The following is a 14515-nucleotide window of genomic DNA, read 5'->3' on the forward strand; positions in this document are numbered from 1 at the left end:
AACGAAATCCAATTTAATTTCTCTTCATCTCAAAAAACCGTGCAATTCATACCTGTAGGATGCCATTCACTAGGCTAATGGTCTTATACAAAAGCTTTCGGACTTAACGTGAAATTTGTTATGCAGAACATACATAATGCTGGGCCATATCGATAATTCAGCTTTTTATCCACTTAGGAATAGCGCTTAGCCACAAAGGCATCATCAATCTCCACTGAAATTGTCTCCCTCTCCAATTATAATACATTTCCATTGTCATCAGTTTGTCGCTTCCCTTATGGACCCTTCTTATATGTATGCCGCCCATTAGTCCCCATTCTTAGTCGCCTTCTCACATATAGACTCACATATATATGTACACACACACACTCACTCACACTACCGCTTAAAGGCAGCACAATTAACATATTCACTGCGAGCTTATCCTTTAATGCTCGCCTGGGCCTCTTGCCATTTTTTCACTTTGCCCGTCATTCCCTTTTTGGCCCCTGGCGAAAAAGGAAGAAGCGGTTAAGGAGCAGGAAGAGAGAAAAATAGCCGAAAACAACGGCCATTTAATACCCTCGAAGCTCAAAAACTCTTGCCATGTTTTTCGCAAAACGAAAAAAGAATATAAACCAATGATACAAAGCAACATTACTTAAATTACAATTTCTACTATAATTTCGGAGTTCTTCCTATAAAAAGAAACTATATCATTTCATACACTTCCACAAATTTCATATTCCCTTTAGCAACACTGTCCAACTGTCGCGTAGCAGAAATAAGAAGCAAAGCGACCACACTGCGTATACGCAACTTGCGTGTGGGGGGCTGTTATGTGTTTTCCTTCACTTTTCGGAGGCTGGGGGTAAACTTCCCGCTTATTGTGGCCGCCAGTGAAGGTCGCACAGCGCAATTGGCGCCAAGCTGTCTGACAACTGCTTCAACTGAAATGCCCCCCTGCTCCACCGCCGCCTCCACCTACTGCTCCTCTTTCCATCCCAACCCCGCCCCTTATTCAGCTGTCGTTTGTTTTGTTAATGAGCAAGTCCGCCAAGCCCCCCGATGCCCCGCCTACAGCACTGTTTTCCATATGCATAAATAAATAATTAAAAAGTATTTGTCTTTACCAAATTCAATTGAAAGCGCACTGGGAATTTAGGGCGCCTGTTGGATTCAATGAAGAATTATGAGTACCCTAAACAGACATAAAAAACATTTAAAATTAATACTCGCTCTTTTTAACTATATAATACCACTTTAAATAATTTATTATAATTTTATTTGGTCATTAGTAGTGTTTTTTGTATACACTTCCTTATTTTATTTCCCAATAATAATTATGCATTTATAGAGGGTACCTTTTGTAACCGCCGTTGCCATTTAACCTTTTCTCATAACCGTTTACCCCTTGACAGATGTGTGCAGCATTTGCGGTTTTGTTTTTCGAGTTGTTGTGCAACAACAGGGATAGTAAACCACACTTTTCTGCTGCATGCCCTGCGATCCTGTGGCCTAATCGCATATGAATTACCGTTGGTGTGGCAGCTTTTGATTTTTTTTTTTGGCTGTGGTGGGGTGGTCGGAAGGCAAGTGTGAACTTTGTTTCCGTTTCCGGTTTCGACACCTGCAAACGATACCCGTTTCCCGCTTTTCGTTAACCGCACATACACCTGTCGGATGGCCGCCGAACTTGTATGTGCTACCCATTTGTGCCAATTGGCTACACTGATTTGGGTTGTAAACATTTGTTTGGCTTGTCTAAACAGTTTTTTGCATAAATTAAATATTTTGCACAATTTGCTGAATTATCTGTGAGATCTCATGACCATTTCGGGGTTTTATTTATTTCGATGCACGGCATTAATCAAGTCAAATCCGTTTGCCTGGCACATTACATGTGTTAAGTGCAGAGCATAACTATGCAAATGTTCGCCAGAGCGTGGGTGTGTGCGTTAATAATGTTGGTGCTTTAATCAAGACCGAAATTCTTGTTACCTGGCATCAACAATAAATCTGTTTTTTTCGTTTTTTTTTATTTTATTTCTTTACTTGTATTTTTCTGCACAATCTTAACAACTGAGCGCATGTGTGTGTGTGTGTGTGCGACTTTAATGCTCTGCTTTTGTAGCACACATACGAGGACATGCCATTAAATCCGCAGGCGGCGCACAAAAGTATGCTACGTAATTTAAGTTAATAGCTGACTCGCACACGCACACAGACAAAAGGCGCGAAAGAGAGAGAGCGAGAGAGAGTGAGAGACACACACACAAGCACACACGCATTCAGAGTTTCGCGTCTGTTCAAATTACAATTCATTATGTACAGGTGGCGAGCGAGTGAGTGTGTGCACACGGTGAGTAGGTGCACTGGAACATCCTGCTTGGTACTTAATCTTATCATATACGACTAGTGTCTTGAAATTTTGAATAACGCTGTCTAAAAGTATGCAACGATGGTTTTCTATCTGACTGTCAACGTGCAGTATTTTTATAGCATACGTTTACACACTTTTTACATGAATAAGGAGCATCATCTCCTTAAATCAGTTAGTATAAAAATATTAAGTAATAAAATATACTCCGATTGTAAACTTTAGCTACCGCTTTTCTTCCCAGTGTATTTGTGCGATCTGACTGAGAGGGAGCATTGTCAGGCAGCGGGCACGCTTTAAGCCCGGCAGAGACGCGGCAGAGGCTGCGGCAGAGACTTCCGCATGCGACACTTCAAATGTCGCTGCTTCTGCTCCTTCTGCTTGCCTTGATTACACTTGCAGCACACTTCAGCTGCAGAGTAAAATGTGTTGCACGGAAAAGTAACTCCTGCGTATTGCACACTAAAAACGGATGCCTTCCTCTTTCAGCGAAATTCTTGATCTGGTGTCAGTTACCACTACTTTTAAACCAAATCGAATCATGTTATAACCTGTTAAATTTTACTTTACTATTTTAAAACATTTAAATGTTGTGCACCTAAAACATACTTAGAAAATTTGTCATTTTAGAACCAAAACATATTGCTGCATACTTTCCAACACTTATTTAGGTGATTTTAAACCCCTTTTAGGCCACATTTAACGGGCTTAAGGAACTGGAAGCCATTTTATAAAAATTTCAAGAAGCTGGGCAAGACTACTAAAAAAATGCAGTGTAGCAATCTAGTTGCTCTTGCAACTGGCATGGATTCTATATTTTTTTGCATTGTGTTTCAGCAATTTGCGTCAAATTTCGAGTTTAAGTGTCAATTACAGCAACAAAAACAGCGCGAGACGTGTCACAAAAAAATATGACAAATGACAGAGCGAGACGGAGATACCGCTTTACACATCTCGTCTACCTTTCATCGAGGGTATAAGAGGAAGAGGGAGCGAGTCACCTACGTGCTTGTCAAGTTGACAGCCTTCTTTTTTCCTGCTTCTCGTCTTTGCCTTTCTTGTTTCCTTTTTTTTTGCCTCCTTTGGTTTCGTTTCGTTTTTAACCTCAATTTACAACGTCTCTGATGCTGGGCAGGTGTGCCTTGAAATCTATATATATGTGTGTTGGTCTGAGTGTGTGTGTTTTGGTGTGTTTAAAATTTGACTTGCTCGAGTCCTTTGCCCAGCTCCTAGCCCCTCCTTCCCCTGCGGCCCTTTTCTGCCCTTTTCTTCACTTGACAGCGACGACTTTTGACTTTCTGCGCTGGCATTTTGACACAGTTGATTACAGCGCCACCTAGCGGCCGTCGCGCGCTCCACGCGGCAAGTGTGTGCGAGCAAGACGGCAAACGGCAGCGGCAGCGGCAGCAGCAGCGGCAGAGGCAATATTTATGCAAATGGCCCAGAGACATGTTCCCTCTCGCTCGCTCGAAAGTTTGTCATTCATTTCGGTTCCTGCACATGCATGCGAACACATGTCCTCGCACGCACACACACACTGAGGCATAGGCTGGAGCGAGACAGCAAGTAAGATGCATATGCGGTATCCTAAGAGCATTATTCCGCATGAGCTACCAAATTGCATTCCGAAATTTATGTATTTCATTTGAATTGAGTTCAGTTTTCGGCTTTAATCAGCGGGTGCGAAATTGAAAGAGTTGCCGTTTCTAAGCCATAGCCTCTTAAATAACAATTTATATCCCCACCGAAATTTATTACGCAAAGTTTTAGCTATTTATGTGGATTTAAGCGTGTGGATTGTTGATATTTGGTTCAAATTGTGCACCATTAATTAATGTGCAAAACTGTTGATTATTTCATTGTGGTTTCATAATATTCATTTGCAAATCTGTATTTTACATATTCCATTATGGACTACAAAAGGCTAGACAGCCATTATTAAAAAATGCATTTCATATTGAAAACTATCAAAAATTTCAGAGTTTTCGACGCTCCACTTGAACTGCTCTTTTCATATATCAATGAAAAGGCTGCTTGCCAAAAATTAGGTTCGAACATTTGCTCTGAAAAGTTTTGTGAGCATTTTAAACTAGTTTCCAATTGAATTCGAACGTGACAGAAGCTCTCTGGAGTTTGGGCGACTCTATCGACTATATCTAAGCACTTGTGCACGGCATCAATATTTCATGGGGTCTCTCCATTCGCTACCAGACTTAATTTAGGAGTATGGTCGAATTTCAGACTTTCCTCTTTTATTTTTTATTTTTCTTTCCCCTCAGTTTCTTTGTCGGAAAAATATTTGTCGAAAAGCGAGCTACAAAATATTTATGCAAGGCTGCCCCTATATCTGCTTTTCTCTCTCTGTCCGTGCCATCGCCCCTCTCGCTCACACACACGCAGATAAGTCGGTCATCTGCACGTACCGCAATTGCAGAGAGCTAACGGTAAACAAAGCGAACCAAGAAAAACAGCCCAAAAGAAGACCAGCAGAAGAGAAAAAGACAGAGGGAGAGCGAGAAAGCGGGGGGAAAAGGAAGAGAACGAGGAATTATTGCCCCAGCTGATGAAAGAGGAAATGACCACAAATTGCCGTGGGAATGTGTGAGTGTGTGTATGAGCGAGAGTGTCAGTGTGTGTATGTGTGGCCACGTGCATGTATATAGGTTATTTAACGTATTTAATTTCCCTCTCCCATTCACCCACACACACGCAGAGCGTAGGACACGATTTTGCAGGACCATTCTTGGATCTCCTCTGCGTTCAAGACGTGCCGAAATTCCACAGCTACCCATCAGCTCTCCCATTGCGGGCATAACGTTTCCAGGTCAAGTATGTACTCTTCCCACCCGATAGTATTTCATACAATCTTCAGGTATTTTAAATCTATTGTTTAAAGCGAGTTGGTATAAAGAAGTCAAATTTTACAGAAGAAATTAGAGAGAATAATGGTCATGATTATTGAAAGAGGTTGAAAAAAGATGGAAAATATATTAAAAGATAGCTTTTAAAGTGCTTGTGGATAATTATGAGCATAATTTTTCTATTTTTTCATAATAATATTTAATCTGAGCAATAAATGCTAGCAATACATGGTGCAACGCATTAAAAACTCAAAATAAATACAAAAAGTGTGTGGGAAACGCAAACAGCAAAACGCCCTTAGAATAATGAAATATATTAATTTAAAGCAACCGCTTTTAATAATCACCATTTATTGCAACTCGCAAACTGCTCTCAGCGAATTCATATGAATTCCAATTACCAATTATGGGAAAAAGCAGTTTGCTTACTTCTGGCCAAATTGTTGCTAAAATGTGTAAAACCAAACTGTGTTGCAAAACTGAAATGCCTCGAGCAACTTTTCTCCTCTACAGCTTGCTGGCTTTCTCTGTTTTTTCCCAGTTTTTTTTTTTTTGTTATTTTTTGCTGTACCCCAACTGCGTGTGTGTGTGTTCGCCTGTTAGAAAATAATTAAAACTTTTCGTGATTTCGTGCCAGTGTAGCTGCGATTTTTCTCAATTTAAAATGAATTCTAGCGGCAGCAGCAACGCAGCAACAAACTGCTGAATGTCTGCAGCTGCTGCCATGTTGCACATGCATTTGTGCATATGTGTGCATGTCTGTGCGTGTGTGTGCCTGTCTGCGTGCGCAAGGACCAAGTTTACAAATCCGTAAAACTAGACCTAAACCTAAGCCAGAAGCATTCACACTACTCCCCCGTCGTCACCCAGTTTTTGATTAGTTATTGTTGCAACCTAACCGAAACTGAAAACTGGAAACTGAAAGCTGAAAGCCCACCCACTGGCCACCCAAAAAATGTTCACTCACCTGCCGCACTTATTCACAATATTCGTGCTGCTTTTGATTAGCTGCAATTTTATTCGCTTTTTTACTTAGTTGCGTTTTTTAGCACTTTCTACCCCTAAAACTCGCTTCATTTACCAGCTTTTCCACCTGTTGACATCGCTGAACGACGGATTTATCGATTGTGCGTGAAAAACTGAAAAACCGCGAAAGCCCATGGGCCTTTTGCTTTGGAAAGCTAACCTTCTAATCGCTTTATCACTAAAAATAAACTTTGCAACTGAAGCCCAAATTAAAATGATAAAGGCGAAATTGAAAAAAGTGGAAAGGAAATATAATGACATATTACTTTTAAATGTAAATTCATTAAATTAAAAATGCAAATTGAAAAAAATCAAGTAATAAATGATAAGTAATACAAGATAATTAATTCCGCTATAATTTCAAAAGAATTGTTTACTTAATTCACGCATTAAAGAGTAATACTTTTAATCAGTGCTTCTGTTCTGTTGATTTGATTACTTTGCTTTACTTTGAAACGGAAATGGAGGTTGGAATAGTTAATGGCTTTTGGCCAAGGACAGCTGCAATCAAAGGATTGCCGAAAGTTGGAGATTATTTTCGTTGGTTTTCAATTTGCTAACGATTTACGATGCGACAGCGCATCTTACACTGACGTTTTACGACATTTTCAAAGCCATAGGACACAAAAGTTGGCAGAATCGGAGGAGCAAAAATGGGCTGGTGGGGGGCGTCTGCTTATCGATGGACACGCGCGTACTATAAAATGTCTTGGAAATTGTCTGATGATGACGAGGCCGAAGCAGCTAGCACACTGGGGAGAAATGTATTTGTTTGACAGGAAATACTATAATTCGAAAGCTGGAATGAAACTAATTTTCATCGTACGATATATCTTAAAAGTGCTTAAAAACTCAAAATATTACGTATACGCAAAGTCGGTTGCTTGGCCAATCGAATTGGTGAGGGTAACTTTATGGAATACTAACTAGTAACTTTAAGCTAACAATTGATAAGTTGTTTACAACATCCCAATATAACTCCAAAATGTCAACAAAATAATAATATAATATAATATAATATAATATAATAATATAATGACTAAAACCAACACATATTACGTATACGCAATTGAAGAGGCAAGAACAATCGATTTCGATAGATTCTCTAAGTTTCAAACACTGCACTTGTTGTTTAAAAAAATGAGACCATATATAAATGAAATTACTAACAAATTATTTCTCTCTGTGCACTCCCGCATAGCCTTGGTACATAGATATCTGTGCGCTGTCCTTCGCTATTTGTTCCCTACGCCAAAAAGTACATGCGTTATCAGGGGAAGTGGGCCATGAGCTTGTCCATAAATTAATCGATTCCAATGGCCAAAGATCTCGGCCAGCATGGAAGGGTATCGCAAGGTCATCTGTAGCTTAGCCCGGTTTATTTCGATTCATTTGGCTTCGCTTCGTGTTTAGATTTAGTTTTGATTTTGTATTTTGCTTCTGCCTGTGCTCTTTGCTTTCGCGCCGCTTTTTATTGTTCTTGATTCGCTGGGTGTGTCGTTGAACTAAACTCCTCTATAAATATAAATATCAGCGCCGATTTATCGCATGTCTGTCCCATCGTCTATATCCCATGTGCGTTTGTGTGCGTCTTTGCGTGGGCCCATAAAACACATGCTAGAAACAGAAGCGTCCACTTTTGATCGCTTTTAGGCCCATTTCCAATTGATTTCATTTCGTATTGCCAATTTGTTAGGGCCACAGAGAGAGACATCGAGTGAGAGAGAGAGAGAGAAAGAGAGTGAGAGCGAGATGGAGGCGTTAATAGACGCATTTTCCCAGGGCTATTCAACCTTAACTATATTTTGTTTAGCCTTGAATTTCAATAAATTGGAAGCTATATCTTGTTAAAGTGAAATTTTAAAAATGGAATATACGGTTTTAATGGCCCCATTAGCTCTAAATTAATCACTGCGATTTTTAAAGCTATATACTTATAAAAAATACCATCCTTAAGAGCCCTTAACTTTAAATGTTTGTCGTAGAAAATTATGATTATTTTTACTTCGAAGTTAGAGTTAATTAAAAGCAGGCAAGCAGAAGCTGCACGCTTAATTAAACAACGAATCTAGTCACATAAATTGAGAGGGTAAACGTGTACTGGCTACTTTTTATCATCTTTACCGACCACACAAACAAATTAAACTTAACGGAGTTATGTTCAACCGCTTTCCAACCATTTCTCAGCCATGCACGTGCCTTAATTTGATTTTCCCCAATTTCGTTCACGGCGCTTTCCATATGCAACTTCACTTGGGAAATGCACACGAGAGCACATAAAATAGGAACGCAGCTGGGACGTTAAATATGCAACGATGCCACAGTTTAAAAACCGCACAATAAATTGACCAGACCCACTAGTACCAACCAACCCCACCCCCGAAACTCCATCGAAATATTTGAAATGCGGGCATTTTGTTGGCCAAAATAAAGGGGAAATGAGCAGTTTTAATGAAGCCACGCTGCTCTGGCTTTTTGTTCGAACGTGTGTGTGCGGTCGCATAAACCCAAATATTGGGCCACAATATCCCTACGACCCAATTTTCCGGGCGATCTCATTGATTGAAGGGGAATGAGACAGAAAATACGAAATAAAAATAAAAGCGCAGCCAATATGCAAAATAGCAAAGGCGGCGCACACGTGAGTATGTGAGTGTGTCGAGATAAAAATAAAAAAGAAAAAAAAAATGGAAAATAGAAAATAGAAAAAAATACGCAACCAAGCGACACATGCGAAATGCAACAGCAACAACAGCAGCAACAACACGACGGCCATAAAACGAAAATAAAACTTACATAAATTTAGAAGTCTTGGCGGGCAGTCGTGGATATGTTGTCGTTTGTCGCACTGCTCCCAAAACGCACTTTATTTTTGGAAAAACGAAAACGAAAAGCCAAAAGCCAAAAACAGTCGAAACGGCAACAACAAATGACGCAGCAACAGGCAAATCTGTTTCATTCGACACGCAAAGTCGTGCAACAAACAATAGCGGCATAAATTGCACTTTACCGCTAATCGCAGTGTTACCAGCGGCCCTTGTGCAGCAAAATAGTGTGACCAGTCGCGGCATAGTACATAGTAATAAACTTATAAAAACGGCTTAGCAAAACGGTACCGTACTCAAATATTTATACGAATTTTCGCCATTTCTTTATAAAGATCAAAGTTTGAGTCATTCAAATAAATGACCTCTGATTCGCTAGCCTTGCAATCGATAGATGCAGAACCAGAGTTGCAAAACGACTAAGGCCAATTCCGTTATGCGGCTGGAAAAGCAACTCCAGATAGCAGCTGCAAAATTTCTATTCGAATTGGAGCAGAGCGTATAAAAATAATATAAAGGAAAAAACAAACCAACGAAGAAAAAACAGTCGGCGGCTTAAATTATGTGGAGCTGCTCGGAGAGCGAAGTGGGAACGAAAAACAACCGAAAAATGGAAAAACAAACAGCAACAAGAGTTTGGAGGTGATACACTCAGAAAAAAATAGGGAATTAATCTAAAACATGAAGTAAAGCAATCGAAATGTCTAGCAGCCTCTATAACTTTAAGTAACATTAAATAAATTAATTGTTCTAAAATTCCTGTTATATCCTTTTCCTCTAAAATGTTACTTTATGATGACAGGAATAATATCTATTAAGTTTCAAGCCTGAAAAACCAAAAAAAGCATTCTCAGTGTACCCACAATAAGCGAGTGAAGTGGGAAGAGCAGATGAGGAATGGGAGTGGGGCGGATGAAAAAGAGGAGCTGCATGCCTCTGGTGAGTCGTAAAATTGCGCAAACGGGACTCGCTTCGCTCGTCCTTTTCGTCCTGGCCGCGTTGTTTAGAGGGCGTGCGAGCGAGAGGGCGAGATGGCCACAAGAAGCTGGCCAAATTAAATACAGCAATTTCGCAAAACGTATGGCACGCGCAAAGCAACAGCGAATAATAATATGAAGGAAGTGCGCAAAGGAGGCGGTGACCAGGAGGAGTGCCAGGATGGGCAGGACTGCCAAGTGGGACGACCTTGGATGTTCGGGAACGTACGCATATTTTTCTGCTTCTCTTTTGTATGAGTTTCTTTTGGGCTTATTTTAGTTAGGTTTCCTTTTTTTTGGAAAAACATTTCCAAAGCCTGTGTTGCAATTTTTGGTTTCTTCGCGGAATGAAGGAAAAAATAGAGCGCCCTGAAATATTTGCACACAAAGAAAAGGCCATAAACTGTAAGCTGGGACTACACTGAGAGAATAATTGTTTCGATAATAGGATGAAAAGGATTAAAAGGATCTTGTAAAGGTCTAAACTCAAATGGCACTTTTGGCAGTTTTAGTACGAATTTCTCAAAAGAATTTTTCATTACAAGTATGGTCATAAACATAATATATTACATATACATATGTATATAATATTATTCCCAGTGTAGCGCCACATGCAAGATGTTGTCCCTTTTATTTATTTGTGGAAAAGGGCATCCCGGGAGCAGTGGCTAAACTGGACACAAAATGTTTATGAGCACTTTAGCTGGCCAACGGTCTCTGGAAAGAACAGTCCATAGTCCGCAGTCCGTAGTCCGTACTCCGTAGTCCATAGTCCGTAGTTCTCGGTCGGAATCCCTACCCGGTCATCAGGAGCATCATTCACATTTACGAGCCAGCGGAGGCTGTTGCTTCCATTCGGCATTCAGCATGCCTGGCATGAAACGTAGGAATGGGGGTGCCTTGGTGGCTGGAGGACATCCGCTGCTCCACCAACTATCCAACTATAACCAACTGGCGGCAGGTTGGCCTCTAGCCAAGCCGGGCTTTTCTCCCTGTTGATTATTGGCAATGATTCGCTTTTGGACCCATAAAATGCAAGCAAATTGAATATTTTTTCGCAATTATGTGTCATATATTTTCTTCTGTTTAAAGCACTGGTTTGAGCTCTTAGAAATATAAATACTTTTTAAAATAAAATTGCAATCTTAAGAGATCTATGCTGTAATTATAAAAGAACTCACCTTATTGCTTCCCGTGTGCTGGCTGAGCTGGTAGTTATGTTTTGAATATGTATTGTATTATTACTTGAATCGTAGATTGTTATTGGTAATTATTTGCGATTAGAACTATTAATATCCGTAGTTGGCCTTGATAATGCTGATAGCGAAGGACAGAGGGCGGGAGGAGCGAGAACGGCTGCGATTCGAGTCCCACTCACGATGCACAGTGTAGGCCAGCGATGCTGGTGGCCAGAACCATGGAACCCTCGACCGCAACACTCACTACTCATTTATCCGACTTGACTCGCATGCTCTGCGCTTCCATTTAGTTTAGTTTCCCAACTCTTTAACGATCTTTGCAAGTGGGCGGGGGGTAGAAAAAAAAAACAACAAAAAATCAAGATTGATATACGTATCTGGCCAACTGCTCACACACAGATACAATTACGGATTCAGCTACAGATTCAGATTTAGATACAGATACAGATTAGATGTAGATGTAGACACACACACCGACACGCAGGCGGAAACGGAAGTGGTAGCACTCGCGGAACCGAAACCGAAACCCAAACCGAAAGAAACGTAACGTAACGAAACGAAGCGAATACGCGATTATTTGCCGATTACTTGGGCGATTTGAATGGCTTTCTTTCAGGGCATTGTTCCTCGGATGCGATTGAGATGTGCCCGCTTCTGGCCGGGATCCCGCTAATTTGGCTTATTTGCCGCCGCTGCTGTTGCTGCTTCCTTGATGGCCCATCCACCATCGCCGCCGGCCACTTGGACATTTCCAGCTCATTTGGCGGTGTATTAGGGGTGTGATTCGTGTCGCTCCTTCCGCCTGCAATCGCGGTAAATGCGAATGGCAAAAGGAAACGGAAATTCTTTTATGGCTTTTCAATAAATTTGCAACAAATTATGGTCGCTGTGGGTGTGTGCATGTAAGTGTGTGTGTGCGAGTGCATGTGTATGGGTGAGTGCTTGTGTGTTCATGTTTGTATGCGTGTGCGTGGGTGATGGATGAAGTGTTTGCACAAACTGCCGATGGGATTGGGGTTGGCCAAATAAACCTAGTTCGCAGGCCGCCTCTTTTCTACTGGGTACAGTGCGTTTCAGGACTTTAAAGTGGGCTATCGATCGAGTGCAGTTGCCCTAATGAGGTAGCTAACTTAATGCAGCAAGCAAATGATAAATGGGATTAATCAGGTGCAAATTAGGTCATTCATTTTGCAAAATGTATAAACTATTAACTATTTCTAGAGTATTAACTAATTTAAAGCCCTTTAAATGGGAAAATATATTGGCCAAATGAAACCCAGCTAGCACAGGATCAAAGGCAACTGTTGGAATTTTTGCAATCTTACAAAGTTTTTGGTATTCATGATGATATATGACCCCTTGGCCCAATTTGAGCCAACTTTCGCGACCTGATTTATTTGGCTTAAAGCCTAAAACGGCAAGTACTCTGGCGTAATATGACTTTATCTTTCATCCTTTCGCATATTGGCTTACGAACCAGCGTTTCCTGAACCCCCTCATCCTTTTCCAGCCCGTCCACCTTCATTTTGTTGATGTTCTCCGCAAGGCTTTTTAAACTTGTCATACATTTTGATAAAGAATTCGCCTTGTTCCCTCGAGGGCCTGAGATGCTGTCAGCACCAACCTCCCACCTCGTTTTTCCAACCCCTTTTCCCTCGATTTCCTCGCACCTGACTTTCCACCACATCGCCCGTTCCTTGTGGCCCCCTTTTTTTAATGCCGCCTCCCATGGCTTTTTCGAAGCTTCAGTGCTGACGGGGCGTGCAACATTATTTTTTGCACATTTAAAATGGGGTGAGGAGGAGGGGGGTGGGGCAACTTAGAACACTCTTCTGTCTCTCTTGCTCCGGCTACTGCCCTCTCTTTCGCTGGGTCTTTAACCAAATTCGCATTCTTCGCAATTTAAGTGAATTCCTGTGCTCCGGCAGCCCGCAGGCCAAAAACGCTCCGCGACTTGACTTTGTCTTTTGTAGTTTTATTTCATTTCATTTCAGTTCGTTTCGCCTCGCTAATGGCACTGAGTTGCCCTAATACAGAGCGAGAAATAAATGGGTATTTGCTGGGCACTTTTACAGCTCAAAAAAAAGGAGTTATGGCCTAAAAAAATTACAATTATTTTGATATAGATCATGGCCTTAAATCAAATAAATAAATCATGTATATTACAAACAAATTTCTTTAATTAGTTACTAATTTGAAAGGACTTCTTCATATGCACAGTTAATGAAGAAAATTTTAAGGAATTAGGAACCTTAAGATATGTCCAATTGTCATCCGTTTATAAAGAATGCCACCAAAGGTATTGCCGAATTCTATCAGTGTATCGAGCGGGTGTTAAATCTTTGGGAGGTCTTGGGGCGGCACTGCATCCGCCCACCCAAGTTGCAATGGGCCAAAGATTCGGGGGATGGTCTGAAAGTTTAAACTTTGCTTCATGGCTTCCTTTTTCGCCGTCTGAATTGGCCCAACTTGGCTTTTTTGCATCTTGTTGTCTTAATTTTTGCAGGGTTTCATTTAACATTTGAGTGGGCTGGGGTTACCGAGGAAAAAACCAGGCCCACTTGACTGATGCTCGGCCCAAACGCACACATGTGCGGGGGGGGAATGTTCAAGGACATTTCCAATGGCAGTGCGCAAAAAGGGAAAATATTCCCACACTCAATGGATCGCCAGAAACATTGCACACACATGTGAGAGCCATTAAAGAACAAAATTATACGAAAAATATCAGGCGTTAATATAAAATTATGTATTACACCCGCGACCTGCAGTGTTATGAATATGAAAATCGCTTTTAACGATGCGTCGCGACGCGCAAAATATATACAAAAAACCAAAAAAAAAACCATGCGTAACAAAATAGTACTAAAAAAATCAGTGATTTTTCGACTTAGTATTTACGTCACAACAATTTGATGGTTCTTTAAATATTAATAAAAGCTGGGTGAATGGCAAACATTATGATCGAGGCACATAGAAAACACCTACCTCAAAGTAGGCAAGTTGCTCGGCCGAAGGACTTTTTGCTTGTTGTTTGAAGTTAGAAAGGGGATGGTATTATATTCAGATTTTGTTAGGTTTTCAATTCAAATTGGTTCGCGTCGCGAGCACTGGAAAAAAAATGTACAAAAAAAAACAGTAGAAGAATTCGTTGGAGGCTGCGACGATTTTAGCGGTAATTTCGCATTGCTTAAATTTTTCAATTCGATTCGAATGGCGACGGTTTTCGTTTGGCACGACGAGCGCGGTCTACTAACACGGCTTAAAA

The sequence above is a fragment of the Drosophila simulans genome, chromosome X, assembly GCF_016746395.2.
Source record: "Drosophila simulans strain w501 chromosome X, Prin_Dsim_3.1, whole genome shotgun sequence".
NCBI classification, from domain to species: domain Eukaryota; kingdom Metazoa; phylum Arthropoda; class Insecta; order Diptera; family Drosophilidae; genus Drosophila; species Drosophila simulans.